Here is a 17,602-nt window from a genome sequence, read left to right on the forward strand (position 1 = left end):
CTTCCTATTGATGTACTCAGTTGCAAGGTGGTCTGGTGCCAAAATTGGAATGTGTGCCATAGAGTCATAGACTTTAAGGTCAGAAGGGACCATTACGATCATCTAGTCTGACCTCCTGCACAATGCAGGCCACAGAATCTCACCCACCCACTCCTGTATCAAAACTGTGTCTGAACCATTGAAGTCCTCAAATCATGGTTTAAAGACTTCAAGGTGCAGAGAATCTTCCAGCAAGTGACCCGTGCCCCAAGCTGCAGAGGAAGGCAAAAAAATCCCAGGGCTTCTGCCAATCTGCCCTGGAGGAAAATTCCTTCCTGACCCCAAATATGGTGATCAGCTAAACCCTGAGCATGTGGGCAAGACTCACCAGCCAGACATCCAGGAAAAATTCTCTGTAGTAACTCACATCCCACCCCATCTAACATCCTATCACAAGCCATTGGGCATATTTACTGCTAGTAGTCAAAGAAGAATTAATTGCCAAAATTGGGCTATCCCATCATACCATCCCCTCCATAAACTTATCAAGCTTAGTTTTGAAGCCAGATATGTCTTTTTCCCCCATGGCTCCCTTTGGAAGGCTGTTCGAGAACTTCACTCCTCTGATGGTTAGAAACCTTTGTCTCATTTCAAGTCTAAACTTTCTGATGGCCTCAGACAGAAGGGGCAGGACTAGGGGGAAAGCCTCCCGCAGTCAGCAGTTCCACGCTGCCTGGCCCATGCCACTCAGAGCTCTGATGGCTAGGAGCCCCGGACCCTTTTAAATCCCGGGGCAGCTGCCCCTTTTGCCTCCTACCCCCCGTCAGTGGCCGTCGGGAGGGGGCAAAAGGGGCAGCAACATTAAAGTGTTGCCACAGCAGCACTTTAACATCAGCTGTGTATGGGCCAGTACTGGGTGCCACTTCTTACCGGTACACTATACTGGCCCGAACCCAGCCCACTTTCACCTCTGGATGTATCAGCAGGAGTGTTGCAAGCTAGACACCAGAAGGAATTATTCTGCTCTACTCTGCTGGTAAGGCTCAGCAGGAGAATTGTGTCCAGTTCTGGGCACCACATTTCAGGAAAGATGTGGACAAATTGGAGAAAATGCAGAGGACAGCAACAAAAATGATTAAAAGGTCTAGAAAATGTGACCTATGAAGAAAGATTGAAAAAAATGGGTTTGTTTAGAGAAGAGAAGAGTGAAGGGGGGACATAGCAGTTTTAAACTACTGTACATAGAAAAGTTGTTAAAAAAGAGGAGGGTGGAGAATTGCTCTTGTCCTATCCTCAGAGATTAACAAGAAGCAAAGGGCTTAAATTGCAGCAAGGGAAGTTTAGGTTGGATGTTTGGAAAAACTTCCTAACTGGCAGGGTAATTAAGCACAAGAACAAATTGCCTAGGGAGGCTGTGAAATCTCTGTCATTGGGAGGTTTTTTTAACAGGTTAGATGAACCCCATCAGGAGTGGTCTAGTTATTACTTAGTCCTGCCTTGAGTGCATGGGACTGGACTAGATGACCTATTGAGGTCCCTTCCAGTTCTACCTTTCTATGAGTCCCTGCTATTGAAATATCTGACTAAGGATGGAGCTCTCTGGAGACCATTTGTGAATGGTGACAGACCATCTTCTGAGAAATCTAAATTGTTGGCCCCTGGAAGATGAAAAGCAATTGGAGTTATCCCATAAGACTGATTGATTGCCTCTTGACACAGAGGGGTTAAATGGGCACCTCCCTACTTGTTTACCATAATACATCATAAATGTATTATGGTAAACAGCATCAAGATAAATCTATCACGATATGAACCGGTCTCAAATATGTCGGGCCACATGTCAGCTTTCACTTATGTAACAGTGCTAGCTAGACTTCACCTAGGTTGTTGGTAAGTATATAATGAAATTCTTTAAAGTTGAGAAAAATTCTTTGCTTGTCTGGAGTTCTAGGATGTGGATGGGAAGACTCATTTCCTTCAGAGACCATATCCCATGTATCTGAAGATGGTCCAGGTGAGCATGGATCCCCAAACTGTTCCTTATCAGCATCTTTGTAGGCAGAGGTATAGAGATATTCCTTTCCAAATGTTCTGAAAGTCCATCTACCGTTTCAGTGACAATAGGCTATGAGCTGGGAGCGAGGAACATGTCCATTTAGTGTTTCACAGATTGATACAGTGACTCAGATAGCCCTGTAAGAGATGTAGGTGAAGTCTAGCTAGCACTGTTACATAAGTGAAAGCTGACACGTGGCCCGACATATTTGAGACCGGTTCATATGGTGATAGATTTATCTTGATGCTGTAGAAAATTGTCTAGATAGACAGAAGGGCATGTAGTTCCACTCACCAAACTCACATACTGGTAGACTGAAATTTCTCCTTGGGAAGATATACCTTTACTGATTCACAGTCTATTCTGTTGTGTGCAGTGAATTACAGGTACTTCCTGTGGGACAGATGGATCACAGTCTGGAAGTATGCATCTTGGAGGTCAAGCCAAAAACTGGTCTTGAGCCTATAAGGAAGGGATGATGGAGACTAACATTACTATTTTGAATCTGAGACTACATGTATATTTTTTTAATGTTTTTTTTCCCTTTAGAGTAAGAAAATATTAGGAGTAGAAACCTTTTCCCCTGAATTTCTTTGGTTCCAAGGTGAAGCAGGGGGCAACTTCTTTCAGTTGGCCTTCATGAGAAGGGCCTCTGAATAGGGATGAAGAAGGGATTGGTTATGAGACAGGGACTGGAATTTAATAGTGTGTCCATGGTAGGGGATTTCTTGTACCTGTTTGTTGGTGACTATTCCAATCCAAGCCTGGTAGAATAGGGAAAGATGGCTTCAGAAGACAGGGTTTGGGGATAGCGTTAGTCTGGCTAGGTTGTTACTCAGACACGGTGGTTGAAACCTGCTTTCTTGATGATGATTAGGTTGGTTGCTAACTATAGAAGATGGAGGCCACCTTTTGAGAGACCCTGAGTTCCTTCCTGTGAGCATAAGTAGGAAGTTATTGAGAGTAGGTGAGCCCTTTGTCTGGTCTGAGATTGGTGTCTGAAAAGCTTCCATCTTGAGGCTGGGATATAAATACTCAGAGATCTCAAAGTGGCTCTGGAGTCTTTCAAGGAGCTGTTAAATTGCTAACCATACTTGTGCCCTCAAAAGGCAAGTTATCTATGGTGCTCTGAACCTCTCTTTGGAATAGCTCATACTTGTCACCACTAAGCCTTCCTCCCTGAAACTTCTGTGGCCATGGAACCAACTGTGTCTCAGAAGTGTCTGTGGCTGCTTGTAATGTTTTCCACCAGTTGCCCTTCAGAGATCATGGTTTTTAATTCATCTCTGGCACCTGGAGGAAGCTTGTTCACAAAGGGAGATTTTTTTGGTCATACTTAGCAAATAACATATAGCACTTTGACATGTGTAGATGCTGTGAAGCAAAGGATTAAGATTTACTTCTACAGTGATCCAGCTTTTTGTAGTCTTTATCTTTGGTAGCAGCCTTTGGTATGTCAGGGTGTCTAGCTTTCTCCTAAATCACAGAGACCACCAGAGATCCAGAGACCTTGTAGGTGGGCACTCTCTCTGGTCTGAGATTAGTATCTGAAAGATTTCTGCCTTGAGGCTGGGGTTTAAATGCACAGATATCGCAGTGTGGCTCTGGAGTCTTTCATGGAGTGCAAGGTCTCATCTGTTAAATGAGTGTAGAATTGTTTGAAACCCTTCTGAGGCATCACACGTCTTTTTTACTACTTTCTTTGCAGTTGGGACTAAGGTAACAGGGATCAGCCAGAGATCTTTGCCTGGGTCTAAGATGTTTTCATTTGTTTATAGGTTCTGTTCAATGTCTTCATCAATGATTTAGATAATGGCCTAGAGAGTACACTTATAAAGTTTGCGGATGATACCAAGTTGAGAGGGGTTGCAAGTGTTTTGGAGGATAGGATTAAAATTTAATATGTTCTGGACAAACTGGAGAAATGGTCTGAAGTAAACAGGATTAAATTCAATAAGGACAAATGCAAAGTACTTCACTTAGGCAGGAACAATCAGCTGTACACAAAATGGGAAATGACTGCCTAAGTTGGAGTACTGCAGAAAGGGATCTGGGGGTTATAATGGATCACAAGCTAAATATGAATGAATAGTGCAACACTGTTGCAAAAAAAAAAAAAGCAAACATTCTGGGATGCATTAGCAGGAGTGTTATAAGCAAGACACGAGAAGTAATTCTTCTGCTCTACTCCTCGCTGATTAGGCCTCAGCTGGAGTATTGTGTCCAGTTCTAGGCACCACATTTCAGGAAAGATGTGGAAAAATCGGAGAAAGTCCAGAGAAGCGCAACAAAAATGATTAAAGCTCTAGCAAACATGACCTATAAGGCATGGGCGGTGGCTGAAGCTTCCCCTTGGGGAAGCTAGCCCCCACCCCGCTTCTTCTGACCGAGGCACTGTGCTTGTTCCAGTTTTCTGATTTACCTCTTAGTGTGGAGGAGAACTAATCTTTGGTGCTGGAGCAGGCATCAGTGCTCAACTGGTCTGTGGTGTGTCATTGCTTCTGGCCTATTGGTGCTGGGTCAGACTTCTTACTGATACTGGCCTTGGGAGTCATGTTCTGACTGACAAAAGCACTGACAGACTAGGACTTCGACGTAGAAGGTCCTGTCTTAAAGTTCTGCACCCATTCTTCTGGGTCCAAAGTACCCCTCACAGACTGCTGCAGGAGATAGACTTTTAGCTGCTGTCTCTAGATGGTCTGTCTTAAGGAGAACAGCTGGGAGACAGAGCAACAGTCAAGTACATAACTCTTGCTGAGACAAAATAAATGCTTATCACCATCTGTAAGGGAAATGAGGTCATCATAAGATGGGCAGCATTTGAAGCCTGAAGGCTTTGAACCTGCTGTTGAAATGGTTGTGGTGCAGAGCCTGAGAGAAATATTTTTAAAAGGAGTAAATTTAAAGGAGATAAGATTGGAAATATCTATGTAATTAACCTTAACTAGCTTGATCTAGAACCTCTTTGGAGAATGTGCTAAGAGGTACCAGGTAGATACAGCCTGGTTCCACCTCACTGCCATGGGTGGTAAGCGTGAACCGAGGGGAAGTTCTGACTGCTATGCCCTGGGCTGGGAGTGAGAGGGCAAGGACCTTCAAGGTGCAGGTGTGGCCCGGTGAACACTATGCAAAGAATCAGGTCTTGTGCACACTTAGTGGGATCCACACGGACGCATACTCTAAGAAGAATCTAGTTTTCCTTTGTGAAGCATTACCATGGATGGAAATGAGAATTGCCTGTGTAACAGAATTGAAAAAGATGTGCGCAAATTTTATATAAATTGTTAAAGTCTGAAACCACTAAAACTCTGAACCTTGAGATATTTTATTATTGGCTTTTCTGTAGTGCTACTCACTGTAGTGTCCAAATGCCTCACAAACATCAATTAGTTTAGCCTCACAACATTTCAGATATACAGCAGTACTATTATCCCTGTTTTCCATATGTGCACTCTGACCCAGCAAAATAAAATGGATTACCTATGGCCACACTGTGTGGCAAAACCTGAACTACAACCGCCGTCTCCTGGGTCAAAGTCTTGTACCTTAAGCATAAGATCATCTTTCTGCTTTCAAAGACCATGAAAAATCTGTGTACGCTAGCAGTGAATGGGAAATCTGGCTATTAATGAAGAAGTTCCTCTTCCTCACTGGTGGTGATGGCTGAATGCATATGCTCCTCCTCGGTGGTGTCCTGTCCCTTTAAATCAGTCTAGTACTTCCTGCTCATTGCACTGTTTAATTACTCTTAAAGTCACCACCCAAAAGTGAGGAAACCTTGGCTAGCATCATCATTTTCATGTGTTTATTTCATTCCTGTAATATTATGCAGTGTAAATGGTTATGTCTGTTTGAGGTGAGGAATACAGCTTTAATTTTGCTGTGTGAGGATTTATGCACATCTCATTAACATAAGCAGCAGGTGAAACTGGAGAGACAAGGTGAGGTAATATCTTTTATTACACTGACTTTTGTTGGTGAAAGAGACAAAGTTTGGAGCTTACACAGAGCTCTTCTTCAGGTCTGTGTAAGCGTGAAAGCTTGCCTCTTCCACCATCAGAAGATGGTCCAATAAAAGATACTTCACCCACCTTGTCTCTCTTATACAGAGGTGGGCAAACTACAGTCCACGGGCCCTTCCTGCCCGGTCCCTGAGCTCCTGGCCTGGGAGGCTGGCCCCAGCCAGCCCCTCCCTTGCTGTTCCCCCTCCTCCACAGGCTCAGCGCACTGTGCCCCTGGCGCAATGCTCTGGGCTGCCGGGCAGTGTAGCTGCAAAGCCGCGGCCTGAGCCGGTGCTCTGGGCAGCACGGCTGTAGCACTGCCAGTCACCAGTTCTCCACGCAGTGCGGTAAGAGGGCAGGGAAGTTCGGGGTGGTGGTCGGGGGTGGTGTTGTGGATAGGTGTCTGGGTGGTCAGAGGGTGGGGAACAGGGGTGGTTGAATGAGGGCAGTGGTCCCGGGGGGGCAGTCAGGAAGAAGGGGCAGTTGGATGGGGGCAGGGCTCCTGGGGGGCAGTCAGGAAGGAGAGGGGGGTTGGATAGGGTGGCAGGGGCCAGTCAGGGGTGAGGGGTCCGGGAGCAGTCAGGGGACAGGGAGCGGGGGGGGTGGATGGGGCAGGAGTCTCTGGGGGGGCAGTCAGGGGGCAAGAAGCAGGGGAGGTTGGATAGGGGTCGAGGGCTGGGCCACACCTGGCTGTTTGGGGACACACAGCCTTTCCTAACCAGCCCTCCATTCAATTTTGGAAACCCGGTGTGGCCCTCAGGCCAAAAAGTTTGCCCACTCCTGCTCTAATATCCTGGGATGGTGACAACAATATTGCAAACAGGTGAAATGGCAGATTTTGCAATGCACTGAGGCTGTACCTCTGAGTTGTGCAATAGGAGACTGTAATCCATTTATCTGTTACCACAAATGCTAACACTCTGGCAGCATTTACACTGAACTCTATGTTTTGGTTCTGAGGGCATGTATTAGCTTAATTTTTAAAATCTGCTTTTCAGGGTTTGTAACTCCAGTAACCAGTTCACTCTGAATTCTGCCCTCAAATTATTAGAATTACTAGAACCAGAGGCAACGACTTCCCCAGTTCCTGGGGGGTGGTCGACTCCTGCTCTGCCCCAGACCCTCAACTACTCCTCCCCTTCTCCCAAGCCCATCCCTCCCCACACCTCTTCGCGCCCTTCCCCCCACCTCTTCCTGCTCCCCTTTCTTCCCCTGCCCCCAAGTGTCTCCTGAAGGCTGTTGAACAGCTGATTGTGGTGGGTGGGGGATGTTGAGGGGGAGGGGAGGAGCTGATTGGCAGTGCCTGCCAGTGGGTGCTGAGAACCCACTATATTTTTCCATAGGTACTGCAGCCCTGGAGCACCCACGGAGTTGGCGCCTATGACTGGAACACCTTCTGGCTTCTTAAAATTAGAGCTATAATTACAATGGAATTATGATCTGATGGAAAATAGCTGTGTTGGGGTAGCCGTGTTAGTCTGGATCTGTAAAAAAAGCAAAGAGTCCTGTGGCACCTTATAGACTAACAGACATATTGGAGCATGAGCTTTCGTGGGTGAACACCCACTTTGTCGGATGCATGTAGTGGAAATTTCCAGGGGCAGGTATATATATGCAAGCCAGAAGTAGGCTAGAGATAACGAGGTTAGTTCAATCAGGGAGGATGAGGCCCTGTTCTAGCCATTGAGGTGTGAAAACCAAGGGAGGAGAAACTACTTTTGTAGTTGGCAAGCCATTTACAGGCTTTGTTTAATCCTGAGCTGATGGTGTCAAATTTGCAGATGAACTGAAGCTCAGTAATTTCCCTTTGAAGTCTGATCCTGAAGTTTTTTTGTTGCATCCGTGACACCACTGATTTCCTGAGAAAACTACAATGCATTGGTGACCTTCCAGAAAACACCATCCTAGCCACCATGGATGTAGAGGCTCTCTACACAAACATCCCACACACAGATGGAATACACGCTGTCAGGAACAGTATCCCTGATGATGCCACAGCACAACTGGTTGCTGAGCTCTGTGCCTTTATCCTCACACACAACTATTTCAGATTTGATGACAGTATATACCTCCAGATCAGTGGCACAGCTATGGGCACCTGCATGGCCCCACAATATGCCAACATTTTTATAACTGACCTGGAACAACACTTCCTCAGCTCTCTTCCACTCACACCCCTTCTCTACCTATGCTAAAATTGATGATATCTTCATCATCTGGACCCATGGGAAGGAGACTCTGGAAAAATTCCACCTCAACAGCTTCCACCATACCATCAGCCTCAGCCTGGACCAATCTACACGGGAGGTCTACCTCCTAGACATCACGGTGCAAATAAGTGATGGTCACATTATCACCACCCTATATCGAAAACCTACCAACCGCTATGCCTATCTTCATGCCTCCAGCTTCCATCCCGGGCACACCACACGATCCATTGTCTATAGCCAAGCACTGAGGTACAACCGCATCTGCTCCAACCCCTCAGACAGAGACCAATACCTACAAAATCTTCACCAAGCATTCTTAAAACTACAATACCTGCATGAAGAAATAAGGAAACAGATCAACAGAGCCAGTCGTGTACCCAGAAGCCTCCTACTGCAAGACAAACCCCAAAAAGAAACCAACAGGACTCCACTGGCCATCACATACAGTCCCCAGCTAAAACCCCTCCAACGCATCATCAGGGATCTACAACCCATCCTGGACAATGATCCCTCACTTTCACAGGCCTTGGGTGGCAGGCCAGTCCTCGCCCACAGATAACCTGCCAACCTGAAGCATATTCTCACCAGTAACTGCACACCACACCATAGTAACTCTAACTCAGGAACCAATCCATGCAACAAACCTCAATGCCAACTCTTCCCACATATCTACACCAGTGACACCATCACAGGACCTAACCAGATCAGCCACACCATCACCGGTTCATTCACCTGCATGTCCACCAATGTAATATACACCATCATATGCCAGCAATGCTATGTACATCAGCCAAACTGGACAGTCCCTACGGAAAAGGATAAATGGACACAAATCAGATATTAGGAATGGCAATATACAAAAACCTGTAGGAGAACACTTCCGTCTCCCTGGAGACACAATAGCAGATCTAAAGGTAGCCATCCTGCAGCAAAAAAACTTCAGGACCAGACTTCAAGAGAAACTGCTGAGCTTCAGTTCATCTGCAAATTTGACACCATCAGCTCAGGATTAAACAAAGACTGTGAATGGCTTGCCAACTACAAAAGTAGTTTCTCCTCCCTTGGTTTTCAAACCTCAACTGCTAGAAGAGGGCCTCATCCTCCTTGATTGAACTAACCTCGTTATCTCTAGCCTGCTTCTGGCTTGCATATGTATACCTGCCCCTGGAAATTTTCACTACATGCATCCGACAAAGTAGGTATTCACCCACAAAAGCTCATGCTCCAATACGTCTGTTAGTCTATAAGGTGCCACAGGACTCTTTGCTGCTTTTGATGGAAAATAGTTTCCAAAGCACTGAAAACTTTGATTTTTGCTGAAAATCCTATTCTCCATTGGGAAAATCTAAATGAAATGTTTTGTTTCAGGTCAATTTGATCCAAATCAAAATATTTAATTTTTGTTGAACTGACCCAAAATGTTTAGTTTCAAATCAGTTCAACAAAATATTAAACTACATTGCCTCATCGGTGCATGCCTTGTGGGAGTTGTAGTTCAAGACTCCATTCTCTCTTATGGGCTGGGCTACCTGCAGGACTTCATCTCCCATAATGCAAGATGGATTCCCCTCTTATTGAGTTGTGTGGAGCATCACATGACTTCTTTTCAACTGAAGATGTTTAATGAAAGGTTTTGATGTTTCCAAATCTAAATTGTTCAGAATTTCTGTTCTGCAAAAAGTTTCAAACTTTCAGCTTTTTGTCTCAATCTGTGATGAAACAAACATTGAAATGTCAGACTATTCTCCTGAGTGAATAGATGAGCCAACTTAATTTTCGAGTGTAGACCAGGCCTTAGTGTATGTTAAAATAATAATAATAAAAAAAGGCAAATATCTTGGGCTAGTTTTCTTTCCTTTTCCACCTACCTCAATCCTTCGAGCATGTTTCTTTGCTCTTGCTTTGCCATCAGGTTTAGGAGATGTGAACCACAATTTTGAGGGCGGGAGAAAGCACTATATCGAGGCTTGTCAGAATTTGATTTTTATTGTTGTATGATTTTGATGGATAATATCAGTGTTTATCTTTACGCACATCTATTTTTATCTATTTAAATTTTCACAGTTGTGGGAAACTGTGGAGGGGTCAGACAGTTGGGGAAGTCAGAGAATAATTATTTAATGGCTGCAGACACTGAGATTCAAAAAGTTAAAGTTTTATAATGGCTAAAACACAAATTGTCAGCATCATTTGTCACAATATACAAAGTAAATATCCTTAAATCAAACTCTTAAGTTCTCACGCAGCTGCATTTCTTTACTTTGCCTATTTTTAAATGTTTATTATGAATGGAATTCATTTTCATTGGTTTGTGAGAGTGAAATTGATATTTACCAGCATTTATTGATAAAAATCTAATCTTCCCAAGCCTAATTGTATCCTGTATCTTACATGGAGGAGTGTTGATCTGTTGTGCTTTCTTTACAATTACACAGTTGCATGATGAGTGTGTTTATTGATTTTATTTGATTTTGGCAAATTTGTGAATGGTAGAAATTGAAAGTTGCATAAACATGGCATAGCTTCCAGCAAAATTGTAGAAAAGCTACATTCTGCTGCTAAGACCTTGTGTGTACTAGAAAAATGCACCAGCCTAATGAATTAGATTTTTTTGAAATCTATCTAGTTAAACCAGCACAAAACCCTAACACACATACACTTAAAATGGTTTAACTATTGGTTATATGGATCTAGCTTATGTAAATTACTGATTTTAAGATAAATTGATATGTTAGAGTTAAACTGGTTTGTGTGTGTAAGTGAAGAATTTGGAATGGTTTAACGAGATTGATTTGAAACTACTGCCCTTTTTGAGAATAGATAAGGTCTAATTATGACTTTAAAATCTATGTTTCATATATCATAAATTCTAGGGAGTTAGAAACTTGTGGGAAATAACTGCCTTAGGATTGAGCAGTGAAACAACTGATTGGTTATACAGTATAAAGAGTCCTGTGAAAAAGGCTACTGATTGGTTTGGACATCTATGAATTGTTCACACAGCTAGTGTATATTAAAAAATTCTCTTACTGTCACTTATCTTCCCTCCCCACTGCCAGCCTTTCTGTCTCATCCACCTGTTACATCTTGTCTTTTAGACTGTAAGTGCTTTGGGGCCAGGACTATCACTTATCTGTGCAATGGAACCCCAAATTGGTGGAGGCCTCGAGGTGCTATCCTAATACAGATTAACAATAGTGAAAAGTCCAGGTCTACCAGACACGAGCTAGTTTACAAACTACTTACTAAACGAACAGCGCCAACTTGTAAGTCATGACAAAGCCATGGTATCCATGACTGTAAAATGACATCAGCACTGACCTTCAATGCAACATTATGATGTGTCACTTAGATACCAAAAAAAGATAAACCTATGCTGCTGTGTGTGTGTGTGTGTGTGTAGTAAGACTATACTGCTACATCCAGGCAGAAGAATAGAGCAGAACGAATGTAGCTTCCCTTGGTAATGGAAGTCAAGCTGGCATGGAGGGAAGAGAGTTTATAAACTATTTTCTCCTTTGCATAACTTCTTGTTAAATTAACAGAAACAGACTTCTGTTCTTAACTTTTGGTTATTAAAAACAAAACAAAAAAGTCTTGGAAAGAAGTTGGTGTCTGGGGACCCAGCAGGGTTGCAAGATGCTTAATAAATACCCTGTTGTTATAATAGCCGTGATTTTAGCATTAACAACCTCATGACTTTAGTTGTTTCATGATCACAGCTATGTTCCGTAGATTAGGGGAGAGAGAGAGACTGGTAGACTTTTCAAGTAAAAGCTTTCTGCACAGCAGGATGCTTTAGCCTCTCATATCCTGAATGCTATTGTAGAGTAAGCAGACTGAAAGTGATATTGAGGGAGACTGCCATGCCAACAGAGCAGGAGGGAAGCTGAAGTGGTTGGGATCTGCATGGTTTGGATTTTCTCTGATACCCAGAGAAGCTGGCAGAGTCAGAATAATGGGAGTTCTTTTATTCTCATTTTACTAAAATTGGTTTCTCCCAGAGGTTCTACAAAGGGAGAACATTCTACCTGGAGAGGAGATTTCCTAAAAAGGCTAAAATATATATTCTGGACCATATTCTGCTGCTGTCGATTGGCATAGTGCCATTCAATTCAATAGAGCAGCACCAATCTAAGCAGCAGGAAATTTGCTCCAATATCTTTATTCATTATAAAACAATGCTATTAAAACTCTTCATAAGGACCAGAACCAACTACATAAACATGAAGACCTGAGCAGCTATCCCACATCACCTCCTCTGGTGCTCTCATGCATATCCCTTGCATAAGAGTATTTTCCTTTCTAGAGGAGAGAAATAGATTTCCAAATCACTGGTAATTCTTCAGTTTTGTTTTTAATCTTAGAAAGTGCTCCTAGGAAGCAATTTCTGCCATGTAAACATATTTTTAATTTAATTTTTAAATTTTCTATTTAGTTTTTGTATTTTGTCCTCAGTGACCTGAAAGCTGTTTGCAGATCATATTCATGATACCACTGCAATGCATGGACCTCTGGTACACAACCTGTTAGATAACAGAGGAAGGATAGGATATAGTAGTCATTGCTAAGGCAAACCCCTTCTCTTACAGAAAATCTCATGGGACCTTTACTTTGTGTATGCAGAACAGACAGGACTCGTGTTTTGAAAGTCTCACCTGAGACATCCACACCTAGTTAATTGTATAGTGCTCAGTTTAATTCCCTTAGGATGACTAACAGATAAGTCTTCAAATATGGTAAAGGCAGTTGTAAAGAGGATGGTGATCAGTTTTTCTTCATGTTCACTGAAGGTGGGACAAGCAGTAATGGGCTTAATCTTCAGCAAGGGAGATTTAGTTTAGTTAGAAAGTTTTCTCTCATATCTATAAGGGAAGTTAAACTCTGGACTAGGCTTCCAAGGGAGATTGTGGGATCTCCATTACTGGAGCTTTTTAAGAAGAGGTTGGACAAACACCTGTCTGGGCTGGTCTAGGTTTACCTAGGCCTGCCTCAGCACCGGGGGCTGGATTTGGTGACTTCTCAAGGTCCCTTCCAGCCCTACATTTTTATGAGTCTATGAAACTCTGTTCAATCTTGCTGAGAATCTAATGTATGATTCAAAAACGTCTAAACTCTGCAGACCTGGGTAAGAGAAATGCTCAAGGGCCAGATTTTCAAGGGTCTTTAGGCTCCAAAAGATGCACATAGATGCCTAGCAGGATTTGCAGAAAGGTCTAAGCTGGTTAGGTATCATGGGAGTTAAGCATCTGACCTACTAAGAGCTGGTCTACACTGTGTGGGGGGGAATCGATCTAAGATACGCAACTTCAGCTACATGAATAGTGTAGCTGAAGTCGAAGTATCTTAGATCGATTTACCTGTTGTCCTCACTGTGTGGGATTGAAGTCCGCGGCGCCACCTGTCAACTCCGCTATCACTGTTCGCACTGGTGGAGTTCCAGAGTCGAAAGGAGCGCTTTTGGGGCTAGATGAGACGCGATGTATCCATTCCCGAGAAATCGATTGCTACTCGCCGATACGGCAGGTAGTCTTGACGTACCCTAAGGCTCTTTTGAAAATCCCATAAGATGCCTATCTGCTTCCTTAGGAGCCTAAATACCTTTGTAAATCTGGCCTACGTAACCTGTAGAAGCCTAAGTCCAGTTGACTTTCAATGGGAATTAGGCTTTTTTCAAAATTTTATTCCTGATGCTTAAAGTAATTTTATTTTCAAGTCTGTTTCCCTTTATGTTCTTGCAACTTCTATGACTGTTAATGAAATGAGGGCAGATGGAACACTGAGAGAATGAAACCCTAACTATATATCAGTAACAGCACTAAGATCTTGCAGTTAAGGCTGGGGTGTAATAACTCAAATTATTTTTTATGATAAACATTGAACTAAATGATTATCTGTTGCTTCAGACAAACACTAATCAGTAGTGCTCAGAGAGGTTCTCAAACTTCATTGCACTGTGACCCCCTTTTGACAACAAACATTACTACATGACCCCAGGAGGGGGGACCAAAGGCTGAACCCGCCTAAGCATCATTGCCCTGGGCAGGGTGTGTGTGGGGGGTGTAACCTGAGGCCCATCACCCAGGGCTGAAGCTGAAGCCTAAGCCCTGCCGCACCCCTTGAGGTTTGGCCCCAGGCAGTGGGGCTCGGGCCTTGACTTCAGCTCCGGGCCCCAGCAAGTCTAACACCAGCTCTGGAGACCCCATTAAAACAGAGGCGTGACCCACTTTGTGGTCCCGGCTTACAGTTTGAGAACTGCTGTTAGGCTGCCAAAACATAAAGATTTTCTTTTTAAAACTAAAACAAAACAAACCTGGCTAGGACCAAACAAATTGACAACTTTCCATTGAAAAACCTGTTAACAAACAATTTTTCTTTTTAAACATTTCTCTTTAAGAAAGTAAGCAAAAATCAACAGAAAAACACCCTGCTGAAGCCTGCCAATTTTTCAAACTTTAATTAGGAAAATCACAGTAGTGCCAATCAAAATGTCTTAGACACTATGGCAATGAGTGCTCTAGAAAGGTCAGAGAGTAGATTAGATACATGGCCTTTTCTAGTGGATACATACTTGCAGTGCACATCTAGTGCCATTCCTTTCAGTGTACTCAGCAAATAACTAGGTTACAGTGGTATCGACTTGAGCACCTTATAAGCTTGTGTTGTTCACTATCAGATCTGTATGTTTAGGTGTCCATGTGCAGATTCTCTGTTGTGTAAGTGGTGTTGAAGGGCAGATCTCTTTCTAGCTGCTTTCCAGATGACTAGACTCTACATGGAGTAGGAGTGGATTGATTTCCAGGTGACTGGAGTTCAGGAGATATCAGCAAGCAGCTGGGAGGAGAGCAATTGAGTAGAAGTGCTGGTAGTTGAGGGAGAGGAGTAAAGTAGCATCACGAAAGAGTGAAACTGAGCTGGAAATCTGCAAGTTGCTGGGCCAGGAGAGTTGAAACACTGAAAGGCATATGTGGAGGGTAGGTTTCTTGCAGCAAGAGGGACTCCATTTTGGGGCTGTTCTTTATAGAGGTTCCCCGGAATATTTTGCATGACAAAGAAGTTTTCCTAGGAGGAAGGGATCATTCTGGAATGATGATACATTTATATGAAGGTAGTACCCAAAAGGTGCTAGCCACTCTGCATACAAATACAAGGAGACCCCCGAGAGCTTTAAATACTGATGTTTCAGGTCCAAGAGGCTGAGAGCAGCTGGAGTAAAGGGAAGCAGGTCGGAGACCTCCTGTTTGGGCATCAGGAAGGCAGTGGTGCCTGAGAGAGAAGCTCAGAGAACAGGTGTCTGGATCTCAGCAGAGTGCTGGCACCTCACCTCACCTCACTGAGCCTGGCCAGTAACAGAAGTTCAAAGGATGAACTAGAAAGGGGAACAGGCTGAAATGTTGATATTTGGGGGTTGGAAGGGTTGTGAAAGCTCAGTAGGGGAATTTGTGATTGGGACTAAATCAGTTGCTGGGGTGGGAGGGGAAATTGTCCTTGCGCTCTGACATTGGAAAAGTGGAAGATAGTAGGAGGCCTGGACTGGCTGCTGGTGTGCAGAAGTTGAGTGGCATAGAGGCAGCTCACTGGGAGAAATGAGCTAGAGAACTTATATGCCTGGAGATTTGCAGCTCAGAGGGAGAGCTGGATCAGAGCGCTGGTGTGTAAGGGTTAGAAAGGTGTTGGCAGGGGAAATGGGCTGGTGTTACAAAGGTTTAGATGTAATGATAGGTATCAACTTAGCTTATGGGAGTGACTATGCTAATACTTGTGCTAAAACCCTGAGCGTGCCGGATCTAATTCCTGGAGCCTGACCAGGCACTGACTTGCTGAGTGTTCACTTAGTAAAAAAAATGCTGTACTCTCCCTCTGCCTAACCTGCCTCCAGAATGTTTTTAAATGTTACAGGGAGGGGAGTGGCAGCTTGGTGTGAGATGTGGCTGTTGTGTTGTTTAGGGACTATAAGTCTAGGTTCAGCATGGGGGAGTTATGCTGTTGGGGCACTAGTATGGATGTGCTGGTTGAGCAATCCTACCTGAACATGACCTGTACTTGCAAATAATATCAACCCTTTACTCCAACAGTGGTTTGTCTCCTTCTGGAACGGCTCAGTGAGCACCCCAGAAAACACAAGTCACCCCAGTGGAACCCTCCCATGCCAGAGTTCTTCAGATAGCCAATGTCTTTGAGAACAATTGCTACCTTGGAGATGGAGCTTACAAGCGAACAGAGCTGTAGGGCTTATCTACACTATGGGGTAATGTGGTCTATGAGGGTATGATTTTTAAGGCACACTGATGTGATGCACATTAATTGGCCCATGCATACCCTGCTGGTGCACTTTAATATAGTGCTGTTTGAAACAGTACTCCATGAAAGCACACTAGGGAGCCTGTAGTGCACAACAGCAGGGTTTACACAAACTGATACCACTTTGTGTAGCCAAGACTGTTGTTAGGCTCATCAAGGCTTCATCTGTTCTTTTGAGAGAAAAATGGCCCAGCAGCAAACCTGTTACTCTAGCAGTTGCTAAAATGCTATAAATTGCTCTTTGCAGAAATGAAACTGCTATTGCCAAACACATCAGATTAAAATATCTGAGCAGCACAATAGGCATTGATAGCAGGAGAAAACTGGCAGCACAATTTCCAATACAATTAATTTTTACCAAATTAATAAATAGTTCCATAATCTTCTACCCAATTTTTAGGGCAGTGGTGGGATGTAGCTTTTCTGTCAGGTAAGCCCTAACAGTGAAATAACTGGATCCAAACCCCCATGAATTGTGGGGAAGTTCAGAACAGATCTTTATCTGAACTCTTCATGTTAAGACCATCAGTACTAAGAATGAAACTGGCTCCTGGCTATTGAAGAGACTGGATCAGTTAGTGCCAGTGCTGCAGGGAGCTGTCCTTGTTTATTTATGACTACAATATTCGCTGAGACAAGGGCGTTGTGTCATGGGTTTCTGCAGGAAGGTGATAAGGCATTTAGAAGTAGATGGAAAGGTGTTCACCAGTAAATTAAAAGGAAGAGGCAGCAGTACAATTTCTCATGTTACCAAAACATGCAACAGTGCATGGAAGAGAATCTGAATGAGAAATGACATGACACCGAAGTACAGTGACCAGCCACATTTGAGCTGTTTCTGTGTTCCCAATGCTTTGTGTTCCGCCTATAGCAGGACAATCAATATCCCTTTGTCACCATTTAACGTTCCATCCCTGAAAATGATGATGTATTCACAGGATAGGGCAAATTAAGGAAGGGCGACTGTCCAGTAGTCTTTTATCAGGGCTGGCTCAGAGGTTTTTACCTGCATTATACAAACAAGAAAGTTAGAGATGGGCCTGAACCAGAATGTC

This window comes from Gopherus evgoodei, chromosome 3 (genome assembly GCF_007399415.2).
Source record: "Gopherus evgoodei ecotype Sinaloan lineage chromosome 3, rGopEvg1_v1.p, whole genome shotgun sequence".
Taxonomy (NCBI): domain Eukaryota; kingdom Metazoa; phylum Chordata; order Testudines; family Testudinidae; genus Gopherus; species Gopherus evgoodei.